Raw genomic sequence first — 18506 nt, 5'->3', positions numbered from 1 at the left:
TTTTCTCTGGCCCCTGCTGTCCACATCCTTCTCCGCTGTATAGTGAGTGGGCACATCTCAAGTGGCTGGAAATTCTCAGTCTCTCCTGGCTGGCCTTCTCTCAGTGGCTCCCCACACTGGGTCTGTCTGTCTGGCTGGCTTTCCACTGGGCTGCATCATCCTTAAGGGCAGGACTGACATTCATCTCCTATCCCCAGCATCAGTCCCAGGCTTGGCACGAGAGAGAGGGTCCAGGCCTCTGGCTCAAGAGGCCCTCAAACTTCAGTTGCTGTTGAGTGGCAGCAGTCTCGGAAATAAAGAAGGCCTCATCTAAGTTATGATGTCAAGCTTAGACAATAAACTCCTTACTTTTTTCTAGAATCTCCAATACCACCAATTGCTAGACATTCATGGTTACCCCTAGACTCTGAGCTGTGGGTCTCCTAATTGAAAAGACTATGTCACAGCGAATAAACACACCTCAAACTATACATCAGAATAAACTCCAAATGGAACAAATATTTATATGCAAAACAAAAACAAAAACACTAAACTCTAAAAATGTTAGAAGAAATCACAGCATTTTACATATACTTCCAGAATGGGGAAGTCCTTTCTCTAAGCATGACACGCAACTCAAACACCATAAAAGACTGTTGAATTCTCATAAATGAAATTTTTGAAACTGCAAGGGGAAAAAATCAAATAAACAAAATCGAAAGGAAAGCAACAAACAGGGGGGAAATATCTGCAACTCATATCGCAGATGGAGAGACACTTTCCTTGATATTTAAAGACCTCCTACAAATCAATGAGACCAGAAGTCCAATAGAAAACAATCGACCCAGGATATGAACTGTCTGGGTTCAAATCCCAGGTCTGGGACTTCCCTGGTGGCGCAGTGGTCAAGAATCCGCCTGCCAATGCAGGGGACACGGGTTTGAGCCCCGGTCCGGGAAGATCCCACATGCCGCGGAGCAGCTAAGCCCGTGCGCCACAACTACTGAGCCTGCGCTCTAGAGCCCACACGTCACAACTACTGAAGCCCAAGTGCCTAGAGCCTGTGCTCCGCAACAAGAGAAGCCCCCTCAACAAGAAGCACGCGCACCGCAACGAAGAGTAGCTCCTGCTTGCCACAACTAGAGAAAGCCCACGCGCAGCAATGAAGACCCAACACAGCCAAAAAAAAAAAAAAAAATCCCAGCTCTGCCGTTTACTAGCTGTGTGTCCTTGGGCAAGTTACTCGACCTCTCTGGACCTTGGTTGTCTTGTCTGTATAAGGATCCTGTCCTTGTGTGGGTTATTGTGAAGATTAAATACATGACTGTTCCCCAGAATTACTTCTGTTTATTTGTCTGCCTCCTCTAAGACTGGGAGCTCCCTGGGGCAGGGTCTGGGCCCAGCACAGACGCTCCTGTCCAGCAGCCATGTTTGTTGAATCGAGCCCATCTGCCTTGAACTTGCCAGGAATGGCAAGGCGAGTCAGCATAAAGGATCCAATCCTGGGTCTTTTGGCCTAAGACTCAGATAACCCTGCTAAGGTCCCCACTGTGCATCCAGGTTAAAAGGAAGGAGAAAAACACGCTAAGGACCTCGAATGGCAAATGCAGCCCTCCACCGAACAAAGGTTATAGCTCCACGGGCCCTGGATGGAACTTAAAATTCATAGACTGTTAATTAGCATGTGAAACAGGACGTTTCTAAGTAGCTTTGCAGCGAGGCAATTCAGCAGGCTGACGGCCAGAGCTTAAAAGCCTGGTTTAAAAGAGGGAGGGGGGAAAAGAGAGGGCAAAAGCCCAAGACATCCCTGCTCCCTTTTACATCATGGCAACCCACATGCTCATTTCTGCCAGGACCTCCTGGGGAAACAGCCGCCTGTCCTCCTGGTGGGCTTTGAAAGGACACGGGCGGCAGCAACCCAGGGCTGGGAGAGAGTACAGCAGGGTGGTGTGAGTGTGTGTGTGTGTGTGTGTGTGTGTGTGCACGTGTATGTGTGTGGCCACCTTCACAGGTCACTAAATGCTGTTCTTGCGTGCTTTTAAAGCCAGCTGCATCCTTGATAAACCAGGATTCAGTGTCAACTGTCATGGTGACGTGACATGGTGAGATCAGGAGATGACGGTGGCCTTGATTCAGTGAAATGAATGCCTTCGGATTGAAGCGAACATTTCTGGGGACCTTGAATCCCAAATTTGCAACTCAGTGACTCCCTTCCCTCCCTGGGCCTCAGTTTCCCCCGCGACAGGGAGGCCTAGGCTCCGTAGCCTGCCAAGGGTCAGCAGTCACACAGATGGGACGTGCCCCATCCCCATGCGGCTCACTGCTCTGCAAGGCTGACCCTAGTCCACAAGGCAGCATTTCCCATGCGTCATGAGTGTGAGTTGACCATGTTCACAGCAGCCACTGCTCTTTCGGTGCTCCTGACACTGCCACAGGCTGCTCGTGGACCAGGCCAGCCCGCTGCCCAGTGCCCACCTCTGGTTAACTGCCCTCAGTGTCTGTGACAGGGCATCAGGCATCTGAGCTCACTCTGCTTGGAAACTCATCATGAAAACATCCGCCTGCTCTCAATGATGTGTGCGTGCAGGGCACGTATCCTGTATTTCAGCCTTTGAAATAGGATTATGCCACCAAGGGTCTAAGAAGCAAACTTTTGCTGAGTCTAAGAGATTCTAAAGGAACCTGTCCCCTGGTGAGGAAGCCTTTCCTAGTCTCTTCCAGCCCCTCAAGGCCTAGCCAATGGGCGCTGCCTCCAGGAAGCCTTCCCTGACTTTACCAGCTTTATTCAATGCTTGCAAGCTCCTTCTGACCAGCACGGGCTGGTCATCCACACCACACCAGGAGCTTTAGAGAGCCAGGAGACCTGTGAAGTTTCCCTCTCCAATCACTGGCTCCATTGCCCTGTGGCTTCTCTTGGACTGCTGTCTACTCTCTCTCACCTTTGTCTCTCCCGCGACTCACACCACTACCCCTTGAATACGCCTAGCTTAGTGCTTAAAAGCCAGACTTCCTGGGTTCACATCCTGCCTCTGATGCTTCTGGCTGTGTGACTTTGGACAACTTAACCTCTCTGTGCCTCAGTTTCCTCACTTTTATAAGGCTCTTAGAACAGTGTCTGACCTGAGTAAGCACTATGTAACGGTATTGTTTTAAGTGAATAAGGTGTTAGTAGATTAGGGCACACATCATGCCCCTAGGAATCACAGACTCACATGCCTAGAGACATCAGGCATCAAGTGAGTGAGAGGGCTGGGTGTGGACTGTGGCAAACGTGGGAGCTCCAACACCACCAGAGGGAGGGCGGCAGCTGCTTAGCACCGAGCCCACTGCTCTGTGGGAAGGAGACACCAGATCTTTCCATTTTCAAGAGAAGCCAGAAGTTCTGAGTGTTTGTTTTTATGTAAAATCTCTTAGCTTTCAAATATTGGCAGCTAATTTAGAAAAAAAGTTCAATGCATTGAAAATTTCTGTCCACACAAAGACTGACACATGGATGTTTATAGCAGCTTTATTCATAATTGCCAAAACCTGGAAGCGACAAAGATGTCCTTCAGTAGGTGATGGATAAAGAAACTGAGGGACCTCCAGACAATGGAATATTATTGAGTGCTAAAAAGAAAGGAGCTATCGAGTCATGAAAAGACATGGAGGAAACTTAAATGCATATTACTAAATGAAAGAGACCAATCTAAAAGGCTACATAACACCAACTATATGAATTCTGAAAAAGGCAAAACTACGCAGACAGTAAAAGGGTCAGTGGTTTCCTGAGATGCAGGGAAGGGAGAGGGATAAATAGGCAGGGCACGGAAGATTTTTAAGGCAGTGGAACTACTCTGTATGATACCATGACAATAGATACATGTCATTATGCATTTGTCCAAACCCATAGAAAGTACAACATCAAGGGTGAACCCTAATGTAAACTACTGACTTTGAGTGGTAATGACATGTCCGTATAGGTTCGTTGATTACAACACATGTACCATCAGATGAGGGATGTTGATACTGGAGGAGGCTGTGGGGGCGGGGGGAGGAGGTATATGGGAAATCTCTGTACCTCCTGCTCAATTTTGCTGTGAACCTAAAACTGCTCTAAAATTAAGTCTATTTTTTTAAAAAACGAGTCAACATATTGCTGGCCAAGCAAAACACATATACAGGCTGGCTAAGGAAGACCTGTCTGTTATCTCAGGCGTGCACAGTTTTTGTTCAACAACAAGATTGTCAACTCCATGAAAGCAGAGCCCTTCTGTTCTTGTTCACTGCTGTATCCCCCGGGGCGGGGAGGGGTGGCTAGCACAATGCTGGGCAAAAGTGAATGAAGGAAAGAATGAATGAATTGCATGTTCTTAACAAGAAAGATGATAGAAACCAATATTTACTGAGTGTCAACTATGTAGCAAGACCCACACCAGGCACTTAATGAGCTTTGTCACATGAATGTCACTTTAACACCCTCGTATGATCAGCTCTGCTTTGCAGGTGTAAAACAGAGGTTCGGGATATTGTTTGCCCAGTATCACGTGCAGAGCCTGGAAGCGTTCCCAGGGCTTCCAGAATCCAGTGGTGAAAGCTCCCACTCCAGCCTGCCCTGGTATGGGTGGAGGTTGGATGGATAGATAGATGGCTAGATGGTGGATGGATGGGTGGATGGGACAGATGGATGAGTTTGAATGGACGATGGATGGACAGATGATGGGTAGATGGATGGGTGATGAATGGATCTGAAGAACCCTTTCCCTCATGAAAATTCCAGGGTAATCTTTCTTCCCTTTCCCTCTTCCCATCACTGCAGAGACTCCAGATGTTTCCATTAAGCAGTTAAATGAGATGCCCAAACAGGGTTAGTTTCACAGTTAGCAACAAAACCAGTTTAAACTGTTTGTGTGTGCTGGGGGTGGGGTGTGGGGTGGGACGAGTTACCCTTCTTTCCCCTTCACACCTTGATCAGGTATAAACAATGTAATTAGGTTAATCACAGAGCCATCCCCAAGTCCTGCTGCAGAATCCACACTTCCTAAACCCCTCCAGTGAAATCAGGAAAAGCCACCTCCCCGTGATAACGGGACCCGACTGGAGGAAGGGGCTGAGATGCACGTGGCTCCCCAAACACTTCCCAGCACCCACTCCCTTCCTAGCTGTGTGATCTGGGGCAAGGAACTGATCCTAGCTGAGCCTCCGCTTCCTTGAGTGCACAGAGGGGTATGATTATGCACGTACAGTACCGAGCACAGAGTAGGTTCTCATTAAATTTTGGTTTCCTTCTGCCCCCATGCTCAGCCCTTTCCCAAAGCGTTCATCCAGGTCCAGGCTAAGAGACTGGGGGGACTGGACCATTTCCTTTGCTAAGCTGAACATGCATGCACTCTCCTTGCACAAGGCGAGTAAGTACCAGCCTTGGGTCCCGGGGCTTCTGACCTCCAGGCATGAATGCTGGGGAGCTAGAGTACCCCTTTCAGCTGAGCCAAGTGCTGTGTTTAAGGCTCTTTATGCCTCCCCAGGTGCCCAATTCACTGTGAGCACAGGTTGTAACTTCAGACCCTCAGGATCAATGTTCATTCCCCACTTAGGTGCCTGAACCTAGAGCTCGGTTAGTGTCAAGTGAAAGGGGCATTTTATTTGTCCCCAGGCTTCCCTGCCACGGCCTGCCTCTGCTTTTTATGCGCCCCAGTAAAACCCCAAGGTCTTCTCTGGTTAATACGGTAATTATGGCTCCCAAGTCAGTGGAAAGACCAAGCCTGTCCCAGAGTCTCCAAAATGAAAATCTGAAACCTGGGCCATAAAAACCAGACCTGAGGACAGCGAACTGGAATCTGGGAAGCAGTGTGGCATCATGGGAAAAGCTGGCGGCCCGGACCTGGGAGAGTCTGGACTCTGGCTCCCGCACTTGGAGTGACCCTGGGTGAAGCACGCTCACTCTGTGGTCTCAGCTTCCCCATCTGTGCGATGGGGTCATCGCTCAGAAGAATCGGGAGCCGGAGACCCCGGGGGCATCCTGCTCACGTGTGCATTCATTCAACACGTGTTTATTAGTAGTCTGCTGTGGGCTAAGTGGTCAGAATCATTTATCTCATTCATTTTTTTAAAAATTATTATTTATTTATTTATTTTTGGCTACACTGGGTCTTCGTTGCTGCGTGCGGGCTTTCTTTAGTTGCAGCGAGCGGGGGCTACTCTTTGTTGCTGTGCACGGGCTTCTCTTGTTACGGAGCACGGGCTCTTGGGCTTCGGTAGTTGTGGCACACGGGCTCAGTAGTTGTGGCGCATGGGCTTAGTTGCTCTGCGGCATGTGGGTTCTTCCTGGACCAGGGCTCGAACCTGTGCCCCCTGCCTTGGCAGGAGGATTCTTTTTTGTGGTATGTGCGCCTCTCGCTGTTGTGGCCTCTCCCGTTGTGGAGCACAGGCTCTGGACGCACAGGCTCAGCAGCCATGGCTCACGGGCCCAGCTGCTCTGCGGCATGTGGGATCCTCCCGGACCCGGGCACGAACCTGCGTCCCCTGCATCGGCAGGCAGACTCTCAACCACTGCGCCACCAGGGAAGCCCGGCAGGAGGATTCTTAACCACTGCGCCACCAGGGAAGCCCCATCTCATTAATTCTTACACAGATCTCCTGAGGAAGGTAGTCTTATCTCCATTCGAAGAAATGAGGCTCAAAGAGTGTGGGCGACTTAACCAAGGCCAATAAGAAACACAGCAGGGGTCAAACCTACGTCTCTTTGGTACTAAAACCTGGGCTGCTGCCACTAAGCTATGGAGGCCCCCACTGGATGCTCAGGTCAGAGCTGGAGTGACCTCAGGTGTGTCCAGGGGAGAAAACTAAGGCTCAGAGAGACTGACTAGCCCCGGACCTTACCTATGTGTTTGTGGATCACTCCAGAGTTGAAGCTAGGCGTTGCCACAGATGAGTCCCTGGTCTCATGTAAAGCTCCACTTTGCAAAAGAAATGCCCAAGGTACGCAGCTACCTCTGTCCTTCCAGAGCAGAGTTACCCAGAGGTGGGGAAGTGCCAGCCATGGGGACCCGACACCACCTCGAAGGACAGAGCATCACACAGTGGGAGGGTTATTCCCTTTACAATTCTTTTCCAGTCTTGCTGACGTTGTCTAGGACAAGAAAGGCTCAGCTTGGTGCTGATGGTTTTAAAGCCTCCCCAACACCTATTCATCTCTGTTTTCCACCTGGGAGAAAGCGGATATGGCGGTCACATCCTTCAGCAGACAAAAGACAAAAGTATACTAGGATGATAAACCTTGCTCTTCATTTTGTTTATTTTTAAGATTACTTCTGTTGATGGCAGGGGGTACGGTTTTCTGTTTCTATATATAGTTTCCTCTGTAAGGAAATTTATTCAAGTAAAAAGAGGATCGAGGGCTTCCCTGGTGGCGCAATGGTTAAGAATCCGCCTGCCAATGCAGGGGACACGGGTGGTTTGAGCCCTGGTCCGGGAAGATCTCACATTGCTGCGGAGCAACTAAGCCCGTGCGCCACAACTACTGAGCCTGCGCACCACAACTACTGAAGCCCGCGTGCCTAGAGCCTGTGCTCCGCGACAAGAGAAGCCACCACAATGAGAAGCCCGCACACTGCAACAAAGAGTAGCCCCTGCTCACCGCAACTAGAGAAAGCCCACATGCAGCAACGAAGACCCAACGCAGCCAAAAATAAATAAATTTTTAAAAAAAGGAAAGAGGATTAAGCTAAGAAAAAATATTACTTAACTGTGGATTTAAAATTTCAGTTTTTCCTAGTGTATAGCACAAAGAACTATACTCAGTATCCTATGATCAACCATAATGGAAAAGAATATTAAAAAAGAATGTATTATATATATGTGTGTAACTGAATCACTTTGCTGTACAGCAGAAATTAACACAACATTGTAATTCAACCATACTTCAACTTAAAAATAAAATAAAATTTTAATTTCATTTTATTTAAAATTTTAAATTGTTAAACAATAGATCAGGCACTTTGCAGCTGTGGCTCCCGCAGGGATCATGATAAACAAGTCCTGTTCAGCTCCACAGCTCTGGTTTGGACTGCACTTGATCCAGACGAGGATAATACACAAGGCTGGGGCCATGACTGCATGTCCTGCTGTCGCCACACAGGATGCTGGGTAGTGCTGAGCCCGGTGACTGGCACTCCCCGCTTTACCCCATTCCTAGCACGTACACAGTCAAAACAAGACTCCAGTGTCTCTTGACTCTGAGGCTGGACAGGAAGGGGACTCCATTCTCCAGTCCTCTCTGCCCTAGCCGAGGACCTTGGGACAGGGACTCCATGCTGACATTCTCTGATCATCAGGAAGAACATGGAATCCCTCTGACCCCTGTGCTGTGTGGTGACAGTGCTGACTTCCCCTTGTATGATGTGTACCCAAACTCTAGGAGACTGACTTTCTGGGTCTGGGTCTGGTCTCTTCTCCAGCCAAGGTTACCCTGTATTTATTCAATAAACAGTAACAGAATGCTTCTTACATGTCCTGGGGTTCTTCAGAAGTATTAACTCAATTAATCCTCATCACGCCTAGGGGGAGGTACTGTGGGTCTACCCATTTTACAGATGAGGAGACTGAGGAAGGGTGATCCACGTGGGACAGCTAGAAGCAGCGGATCGGGATTTGATCGCTGTCAGTGTAAGTCCCACTCCAGCCAGAGTGTCCTCCTCTGTTGATGGCGGAATGATGCCTCCCCGCCAGAAGCACACTGAAAACAAACGTATCAAAACCAGCACTGGGATGGGAGTCAAGCCTCCGAACTTCTTGCCCTGGCTCCCCCACTTCCTGCTGTGTGATCTTAGCCTAGTCCCTGCCCTCTCTGGGCCCCAGTCTTCTCATCAGTAAACAGACAGATGTTATCCCAGATCAGGGGTCAGAGAACTACAGCCTTCAGGCCAAATCCGGACAGTTTTGTAAAGTCTTACTGGAACAGAGCCTCACCCGTTCACTCACATATCGTCCATGCCTGCCTTAGCCCTGTAGCGGCAGAGCTGAGCGCTTGTGATAGACCTAAAACATTTTCCATCTGACCCTTTAAAGGTTCCCACCCATGTCCTAGCAGATCCGGGCAGAGACTATCTTGTTTGATGCTATTTTCCCAGAGCCTAGAGCAGGAAATCTAGCAGGCTTCCCCTAGATGTTTGTTGACTGAATGAATGACTGAATCTCTGAGTACCCTGTCTGCTTTGATGGCTGATCATGCCTGGTGGATTGGGGTCACCTCAAGGCCTGTGACCCACATGTCTCCTTCGGCTGTCATTAAGCAGATCGCCCAGTGACTGGCGGTCATGGAGATGTACCATTCAGGTCTCTCTTCAAGAAGGAATTTGCGCTTCAGCTGCAAGAACAGAGGTTAATTGACAACCTTCAACTGTGGATACCATCCAGCTCCACAAAGCAGTTCAGGGCCAGTCCCCAGCCAAGCACTGGCCACTCGCGCCCAGCACGGGACACCTTAACGTGCGGTATTTGTTCTGGAGCTCCACACTGGGCTGGCCAAGACTGTCAGCCGTTCACAGGGATCTGAGTCTCCCCCTGCCACGTCTGCTTCCTCTCCCTTCGTCTTTTTTACGGGCATGATCTGCGTAAGCCTCTATCACTCCTAACGCCACCACAGCAACTGCTTCCTGCAGGACCTGAACTGCCACGGGGACCAATTCCTCAGCTAGTGTTTATCAAGCACCTACTGTATGAGGATCACTGGGCTAGGAGCCGGGGGTGGGGACCCATTCGTCTCAAGATGAACAGATCTGGTCACCAGCCTTGAGAGCTTGTCTGCACGGTAGAACAGTCAGCACCTCTCCCACGTTCCAAGCACTGAATCCTATGGGTTCCAATATTCACAGACTTGAAGCATGTTCCAGCTGAGCTTGGTGAATGTTTGGTATTTGTAGAGGAAGAGACTCGTCTCAGAGAGGTGCTGGGGACTGAGGGGGCCAATGTCCACCGCCCTCCTGAATTGGAAGCTGCAAGAAGTAGGGATAAGAATCATGGAAACGTAAATTGCAACATCAGGTTTATTGGAAGAACTGATTGAAGAGTGAGGCTTAGATGCGTGGCCAAATCCGAGTCCCTAAGACTTCCTGCATGGAGTTAAATTCAACCACACAACCGCAGGCCTCTTTCCTCCCCAAAGGAGGGGCTGGGTTGAGCCCTTTTCTTCCCCATCCCAAAGTCACCGTCAGCTAAGTTACTCCTCCTCTTAAAGAAAAAACTGAGTCAGGGGATGGCGGATGGCCAGAGTATTTACCTCTCACTGGTTAATCCTGCAGAGGGGAGGGCAAACACTCCCCCCCTCTGTGGACACTTGAGGAGAGCAGAATTAACAGAAGAGACTTGTCTCAGATCACACATGGGCTGTTGGTGGCAGAGCTGGAACTAGAAGGGAAAGAAAAACTGACATTATCGACCACAGCATATCGAGAGGCCTGGCAGGAAACAGGCAGCTCACTCCACAGCTGGAATCTGGGGAGAAGGTCATAAAGGGACTAGTCATAGAACGTGGGCAAAGCCAGAAGACCAGCAAAAGAAGACGCATTACTGCTCTTTAGGACTGAAGCAGGACCGATGTGGAGAAAACTTGTGTTCCTGGATCCGGGTGAGAGCTAGAGCCTGGCGGAGGGGCTGCCTGGTGGGAATAGTTCTAGAGGGACTCACCCCCTGGGTACGAGCCCTGAAGCAAGGAGGGACTGGGGAACAAATACCCCAACCTCTCTCTGCTGCCACCCTCTGAGCTCCTACTGGTCCTCCCACTGGCTGATGCCACAGAGCAAGGGAACCTGGGAAATGAAGTCCACAGGGGCGAGCTCCACAGGGGCGAGCTCCCCAGGCACAGAGCAAGAAGGAATGGATCTGGAGGGTGCTGGGGGCACGGGAGAGATGCAGGCCAGCAAAAAACGACGAAAGAAGAGCTCAGAAGCTGACTATGGCGTGTGCTTTATGCACCGTATTTCATTTAATCCTCCCAGCACGATTTGAGGTAGGAGACATCTGCCCCTTTTACAGATGAGAAGGCTGGGGCTCAGAGAGCTTTGGAAATGTGGACAAAGGATCACGGGAAAGAGTTGCTGGGGCCAATACTGGAACCTCCATCTCTAGAATCTTTCTTCTCTCCCACAGCAGACCCCATGAGGGGTAACCAAGCTTCCCAGGGCTCTGTCTGGGTCCCTGCCAGGCCGGGGAAAGGCTGGCTTTTCCTGACTCCCTGTTCCAACGTTTTATGAATTCATCCTGCATTCACTCCAAGCACCGTTTCATTTGCCAATTCTGCAGTAAAGTGTGAGTCTCTGCTCATCAAGCCCCGAAGGCCGTTGACTCTGAGCGCTTTCGGCTTCGTTACCCGAGTGCACCCCTCACTTGGTTTCTCCAGACGTCCAGAAGCATCTGTTCAGCTTGTGGCTCGCGAAGCCCTCCGACGCTCCCCTTCGGGAGCGCTCAGACGACTGTACCGACCGCTGAGAACGACAGGAGAGCGGGAAGGGCGTGAGGAGGGCCCCCGGCACTCAGGGAGAGGCTAGAAAACCCTCTGTCGTTGGGGGCAGTGAGGAGCGGCTGGAGGGACACTGCTCTTGGCTTCCGCACACAGTGGGTGCTTCATAAATTGTTCTGAAATGGTTGAGCACCTGCCCTGTGCCTGTAAGTACAGTGATTCCCCCACACATGAACGAGTTCTGTTCCCAGAGCACGTTCCTATTTGTTCGTAAGTCCAACAAAGGCAGCCTAGGTACCCAACTAACACAATCGGCTATACAGTACTGTACTGTAATAGGTTTATAAGACTCCTCACACAAATAATACATTAAAAACACAAAACAAATACAAAACAAAATCAAATACAAAACAAATACAAAACAAACACAAAACAAACACAAAAATAAAGAAAACAATTCTAAGCTTACAGGACAGTACCTTGAACGGTACTTACAGCACAACAGCTGGCACACAGGGGCTGGCATCGAGTGAACAGGCAAGAAGAGTTACTGACTGGAGGAGGGAGAGGAGGTGGGAGGTGGCAGAGCTGAAGGATCGTCAGCAACAGGAGACAGAGGACAAGCTGCAGTTTCACTCACGCCTGATGTGGATGGAATGCACGTTCGCATCTTTGAAAGTTCACAACTTGAAGGTTCATATGTAGGGGACTTACTGTACTGAATTTCCCTCCAGGGAAAATGCCCAGCACAGAGCCGGGTGTTCACACATGTATAGCAGATGATGAATGCCACGGGCTCCAGGCCTCAGGCCCTGGGTTCTAATCCTGGCTTCCCTGCTCACTGGCTGTGTGACAGTGCACAAGGACTGGCCTTTCAGCCTCATTTTCTAAATTGGTAAAATAAGAATAATAAACATGAACCAAATGACCAGTCCTTACTTCATGGGATTGGTGAAAGATATGAAATGATGTAAGAATTGAAAACTAGTTAACCCTCTAAATGGTGTATAAAAATCATACAGTAAATACTTTTAAATGTAAAATACCTGTGGTTATTTTAATGAGCTGTGTGATCCTGGGCAAGTTACTTACCCTCTCTGTGCCTCAGTTCCTTCATCTATAAATGGGGATAAAATAGTGCCTACTTCATCAGGTTGTTGTGCAGATTACATACGACAGCCCATGTGAAGCGCTAACACAGGCACCGGGTGGACAGTATAGATTCCCTAAATGCTAGCTCTCTTGTCAGCAACCATCATCATCCTCAACAACAGCACCAGTCTCTCTTCCCGTGCCCAACTCCGACTCATCCTGCAAGGGTCACCTCCTCCAGGAAGGCCTCCTGGATCTTGCTCTGGGATCTCAAAGCAGCCGCATAGCTTTAACCTTCCCTCTATCATTGTTTTTGTTTTTCTTTTGTTTTCTGCCTGCATTGGGTCTTCGCTGCTGCACACAGGCTTTCTCTAGTTGCAGCAAGCGGGTCTCCTCTTTGTTGCGGTGTGCGGGCTTCTCATTGCGGTGGCTTCTCTTGTTGCAGAGCACAGGCCCTAGAGATCGTGGGCTTCAGTAGTTGTGGCGCATGGGCTCAGTAGTTGTGGCTTGCGAGTTCTAGAGCACAGGCTCGGTAGCTGTGGCGCACGGGCTTAGTTCCTCCACTGCATGTGGGATCTTCCTGGACCAGGGATCGAACCCATGTCCCCTGCATTGGCAGGCGGATTCTTAACCACTGCGCCACCAGGGATGTCCCTCTATCACTGTTTTGAAATGACGACCTCCCAGGCCGGTCTCTACCAACCGGCTTCTTCCCTGGGGCCAGGGCCCACTTCCTCTCTCCTCCATCCTCCTAGCACCGAACCAGGGCCCACCCCTCGATAGGATTTCCACCAGTGTCAGCTAGATAAAAGGAATTAAACTGACTTAATAGATATTACCTGAAACTGAGTCTGAATATAGGTGGTAAGGGAAACAAAAGACAAATTCAAGAAAGATATAATCTCTGCTTTCCAGGAGGTAAAATTCTGTGTGTGGAGAGAGAGGTGAGCCAAAACTTGACAAGATATGACTCTCCCCATTTTGCAGATTATAAAAATTGAGGCTCAGAGAGGTTAGGTCACCTGCCCCAGATCACACAGCAAGAAGTGGCAGGGCCTAATCGGGAATGCGGGTTTGTGATGGCTTACCTGCAGCTAAGCCTTGTCACTTCTTTTTTCTATTTTTACCCTGTGGCTCCATCTCAAGCAACCCCAGCTCAGATGTGTTTTACCAGCATTTCCTTCTAACTATAGCCAAATTCCTGGGTCAGCCAGTCCCCAGGGCCCCTGCCTAGGGCAGACCAAACTCAGAGAGGAAATTTTGCATTTAAAGTCAAGGATTTCACCACAGTCCACACTGTATGGAAAGCTGGAGAGTTCACACTGAATCAAGCATCCCACTTCCCAGTCCTCAGAGGGCTTTAGTGAAAAGAAGGAAATAAAGGAGGGCTGGGCCTTAAGGAACGTAGCCAGGGAAGACCTCTCCTGCTGAGACCGTCTTCTCCAGGACTAGACTTTAGAACTCCCTCCTCCCAACACCCCGACTGGCATTCGTGCCCTAGGACCATCACACTCCCGCCAGGGCAGCCCTGCACCAGCCCCAAGGTGCACACCAAGCCTTGGGACTGTATGAAAGGCAGGGTCTAGGGCAGTGGGTCTGGGTGGGTTCTGCATTCTTCCAAGCTCCCAGGTAAGGCTGGTGCTGCTGGTATACAGACCCCCTGCCTAGAGGGGCAGTGGGACCCCCCATGGGGCTCTTCTCCCCCCAGCCTTTCCTTCTAGTCAGGGCCTTCCCTCCCCCAGCCACCCTCCCTCCAGACCCTCCACTCCCACTTAGACCTGAGTGGAAGTAGGGGGCAAGAGGCGCAAGGGCTTCCCTTCCAAGCCCCTCCACTCTTTGATATGGACGTTTTTAACGTCTTATGTACATGTGATGCAAAGAAAGGTCCAAACCCCTGCAAACCACCTTCCCAGCCCACATCCACCACACTTCCAGCCCCACTGCCCCCAAAATCCTGCCACACAGAAATGCTGGGCCTAGTTGCCCCTGCTTTTCATAGCATATCATCATGGTCAATAGCCTGGATTGGAATCCTGGCTCTGCCCTCTACTGGTGGCATGACCTTGGTCAAGTTACATGTCCTCAGTTTTCTCATCTGTAAAATGGGCATAACGACAGTACATCTACTTCCCAGGACTGTGATGGGGGTCGAATGAGTGAATATTGGGAAAGCACTTAGAAGAATATATTGTCAGTGCCTAGATTAAGGTCTGTTAGATGATTACTTAATTACACTCCACCTCATGCTGCAGAAACCCACAGCCCACAGCCCGGTCACTGGTCTTGGCAGGAGGCATGTGCTTGTCCTTGTCTAAGTGCCTTTCTACACAACAAACTTGACAGCTCGTATTACTATGCCCATTTCACAGATGAGTAACCTTAGGCTCAGAGATGTAAGTTACACAGCCGATATTAAGTTAATTGGTTGTAAAAAAAAAAAAAAAATGAAGGCATGGATCAATTTACCCCCAGTCCTGGACAAAGCACTGGACACATAACCAAAGTCAATATTTGCTGGATGAATGAATGAATGAATGAATGAATTATCCAAGAGCACACCAGCAGTTTGTGGTGGGACTAGGACCTGAACACAGATGGTCCGATTGCAATGAGAGAATCAGACCCAGCCTTGAGGCCAAGGGGCTGACAAGCAATGAGGTGACTGGTAATTAAAAGTTAAGATGCCTACAACTTCTGGTGCTTTAAATGACACCTGGAATATAACAGCCATCAATAAGTATTCTAGGAAAGAGAGAAGGAGGAAGGGAGGGAAAGCAGGAAGGAAAACACTGAATTAATTTTCATCAGAAGTTCTGCTGTTTCATTCATTCAAAAAATAGCTAAACGTTTGGGCCCTGCTCTTGGTTCTGGGAGAACGAAACAGATGAAAATCCCTGCCCTTCTGTAGCTCACATTCTAGTGGGAAGAGAAGGACAATAAATAAAGAAGGATTTTTGAAAAGTAAATTATGCTGCAATTTGGCCAGTGGTAAGTGTTACTGAGAAGTATAAAAGCAGGGAAGTTGTTTAGAAAGTGGGAGTTGGAGGTGGGAGGGATTTATTGCCCTTTCACAGCTATAAAATCCTATAGTGCGGAACTTTACTTGGGTCCTTTTCAATTAAAAAAAAAAAAAAAGAACACTAACTACCAGTCAATGAGTGCCTACAGGTGCCAGGCAGTTTGCATCAGTATCTCTAGTAATCACCATAGGAGCAGTACCAACCTGTTTCACAGGTCGGGTTTAACTTCCAGAGGTCAGAGCATTAGTAAGGGACAGCAGCAGTTATTTTCTCTCAGCATTACATCCACTCATCTACACTGTGTTCAGGGATGCGGGGCTGGGGATGTGCAAATGTCATTCCTCAGATCCATCAGGCAGCCTGTCCCAGGGGACTCTGCCAAGCGGGGCACTAGTAGGAGGCTGGGCGGCAGGAGGAAGCGAGAGGCACAGCCTCTTTCCTGTCTGCCTGCTGTTCCTAATGGTATCACCCGGCAATGTCACACTTCACCCCGACTCTGCACTCAATTGCATTTCTTTCCCCGTCTCAGGGGTCTGATCCCCAACTCCACAAGCCCCTCCTCCAAGCTCCCCAACCCCAGTCCTCTTGTTCCCGCCCCCCACCCTCCCCACTGTGGGTGGCAGCTGCTTCCCGCATTGACCTCTGGCTCAGCTCAAGGGGCCTTTTTACGCTCTTTCAGTCCTCCACCACCTGTGAAGTCATTCCCATGTTAATCCCCTTCCCCGGAATGCCTACTGTGACTTGTTTTCCTGGGTGCACCCCAACTGAAGTTGCTGGAGAGAGGCCCCCAAAGATGAGTTTTGAATCAGTGTGGCTATGCCCTTGGTCTCGGACACAGTGCGTGCCCTTGTCTTTGGAAGGCAGCACCCTAGTGTTCCTTGGCGTGCAGGGTGACTCTCCTATTCATCAAGTCATCACTTGGGTGGCTTGGGATGAAGTGACTTCAAAGCACTTACTGCTACTTGCAACGATCTGCTCATGCATTTGTTCAGTCGTTCATTGTCTGCAAACTCCGTGGGTCCCAGGACAAGGACGTTTCCCCAGTGCTGAGCACAGAGCCTGACACATAGTAGGTGAGTGTTTCCAGATGGACTAAATGAACTCTGAAAGGCGCAGTGCCCTGGTGGGGAATTTGAACCTGCCTCTACCCTGACTCCAGTTCCAAGGGATCATGGGACCTGCAGACCAAGCTGGGACTTCCACATCTGGCCCTGGCTGGGGTCACCAAACTTGAAGAGGGAAATAAAAGCCGTGTGGGACAGTTGGAAGCATACAGGCTGGGAGTCAGACCCTCAGTTTCAAAGCCTGACTCAACCACCTAAAATTACTGGGGAAACTAACAACTCCTCTAAGCTTCAGTTTTCTTCATCTGAAATGAAATAATAATAATAGCTGCTTAACTGGGTGTTTACGAGGACAAAATATCATTGTGCTATTATCAGCCTATTAAGAGGGAAATCACTTCAAGATCACAGATTCCCGGAATTCTAGTCTCGGAAGATAAGCAGACATTTGCTCACAAAGACAATAATGAACTTAAAATTAACATTTACTCCTGCGGCCAGCAGGCTTTTGCAAGAGCGAAACCTGCTGACCGCCCTTGACACGCCAAGCCCAGGGTCTCGATCTCACCTCTGTCCCCAACCCCAGGTTCCTGAGTCATGACAAAGGTGACCCTAGGCAAAGCACTTCTTCCCTCTGCGTATCTGTTTCTGCATCTGTAAAGTGGATATGGGAGAATTAAATGAGATTAACATCTATTAAGTTCCTAGAGGGAAGGCAGACAGTAGATCTAGATAAATGGTGATCTGCTCCCTCCAGGGATTGCTTTCTTTCTGCCACCAGAATTTCCCAATGTTCTCTGGTGGGGTGGGGAGGATAGGGGGTATCTGGGAGAGACCCCATTTCATTCATTCATTCATTGAATAGAGTGCACACGCTGTGATGGGTGGGAAGGTAAAGCCTGTGAGAATCCTCATCACTGAAAACCACTACCCTCTCTTCCAGAACTAAAATGACTGAAGTCCCTGCCTTGAAGAAGAAGCTCCTGTCTGGGGAGATAGGTCTGAACAGGAAAGGCAATAAGGTGCCAGAAGTGCCGGAACAGAGGTCTCTCCTGGGCTGAGGGCTGCCCGCAGGAGGAGGTAACATTTTCCTGAGTCCACAAGGTTCCCAGGGGTTTGCAGAGCCTATGAGAACATTCTAGATAAGGGAAAAACATTAGGAAAGCATGACAGATTCTGACAGAGGCCTATGTATCACTCAGCATCATGCAGGGTCTTAAATGTTGGGCTAACGTGGATGGGACTGTTAGATAGTTTAGAGAAGGGAGGAGGATAAAGGATGGTATGCTAGGGAGTGGGGATCAAGGATGGGTATGCTAGGGAGTGGGGGATCAAGGATGGGTATGCTAGGGAGTGAGGGATCAGGGATGGGTATGCTAGGGAGTGGGGGATCAGGGATGGGTATGCTAGGGAGTGGGGGATCAGGGATGGGTATGCTAGGGAGTGGGGGATCAAGGATGGGTATGCTAGGGAGTGGGGGATCAAGGATGGGTATGCTAGGGAATGGGGGATCAAGGATGGTATGCTAGGGAGTGAGGGATCAAGGATGGGTATGCTAGGGAGTGGGGGATCAGGGATGGGTATGCTAGGGAGTAGGGGATCAAGGATGGGTATGAGGGAGTGGGGGATCAAGGATGGGTATGCTAGGGAGTGAGGGATCGAGGATGGGTATGCTAGGGAGCGGGGGATCAGGGATGGGTATGCTAGAGAGTGGGGGACAAAGGATGGTATGCTAGAGAGTGGAGGATGAAGGATGGTATGCTAGGGAGTGGGGGATCAAGGATTGGTAAGCTAGAGCGTAGAGAGGATGAAAGATTGTATGCTAGGGAGTGGGGAATAAGAGTGTAGGGGAGGGGGATTGAGGCTGCACAGGTAGGTTTCTGCTAGATCCTGAAGACTTTGTCTGCTTGGCTCAGA

Source organism: Pseudorca crassidens, chromosome 1 (assembly GCF_039906515.1).
Source record: "Pseudorca crassidens isolate mPseCra1 chromosome 1, mPseCra1.hap1, whole genome shotgun sequence".
NCBI classification, from domain to species: domain Eukaryota; kingdom Metazoa; phylum Chordata; class Mammalia; order Artiodactyla; family Delphinidae; genus Pseudorca; species Pseudorca crassidens.
This window is presented reverse-complemented; position numbering follows the sequence as displayed.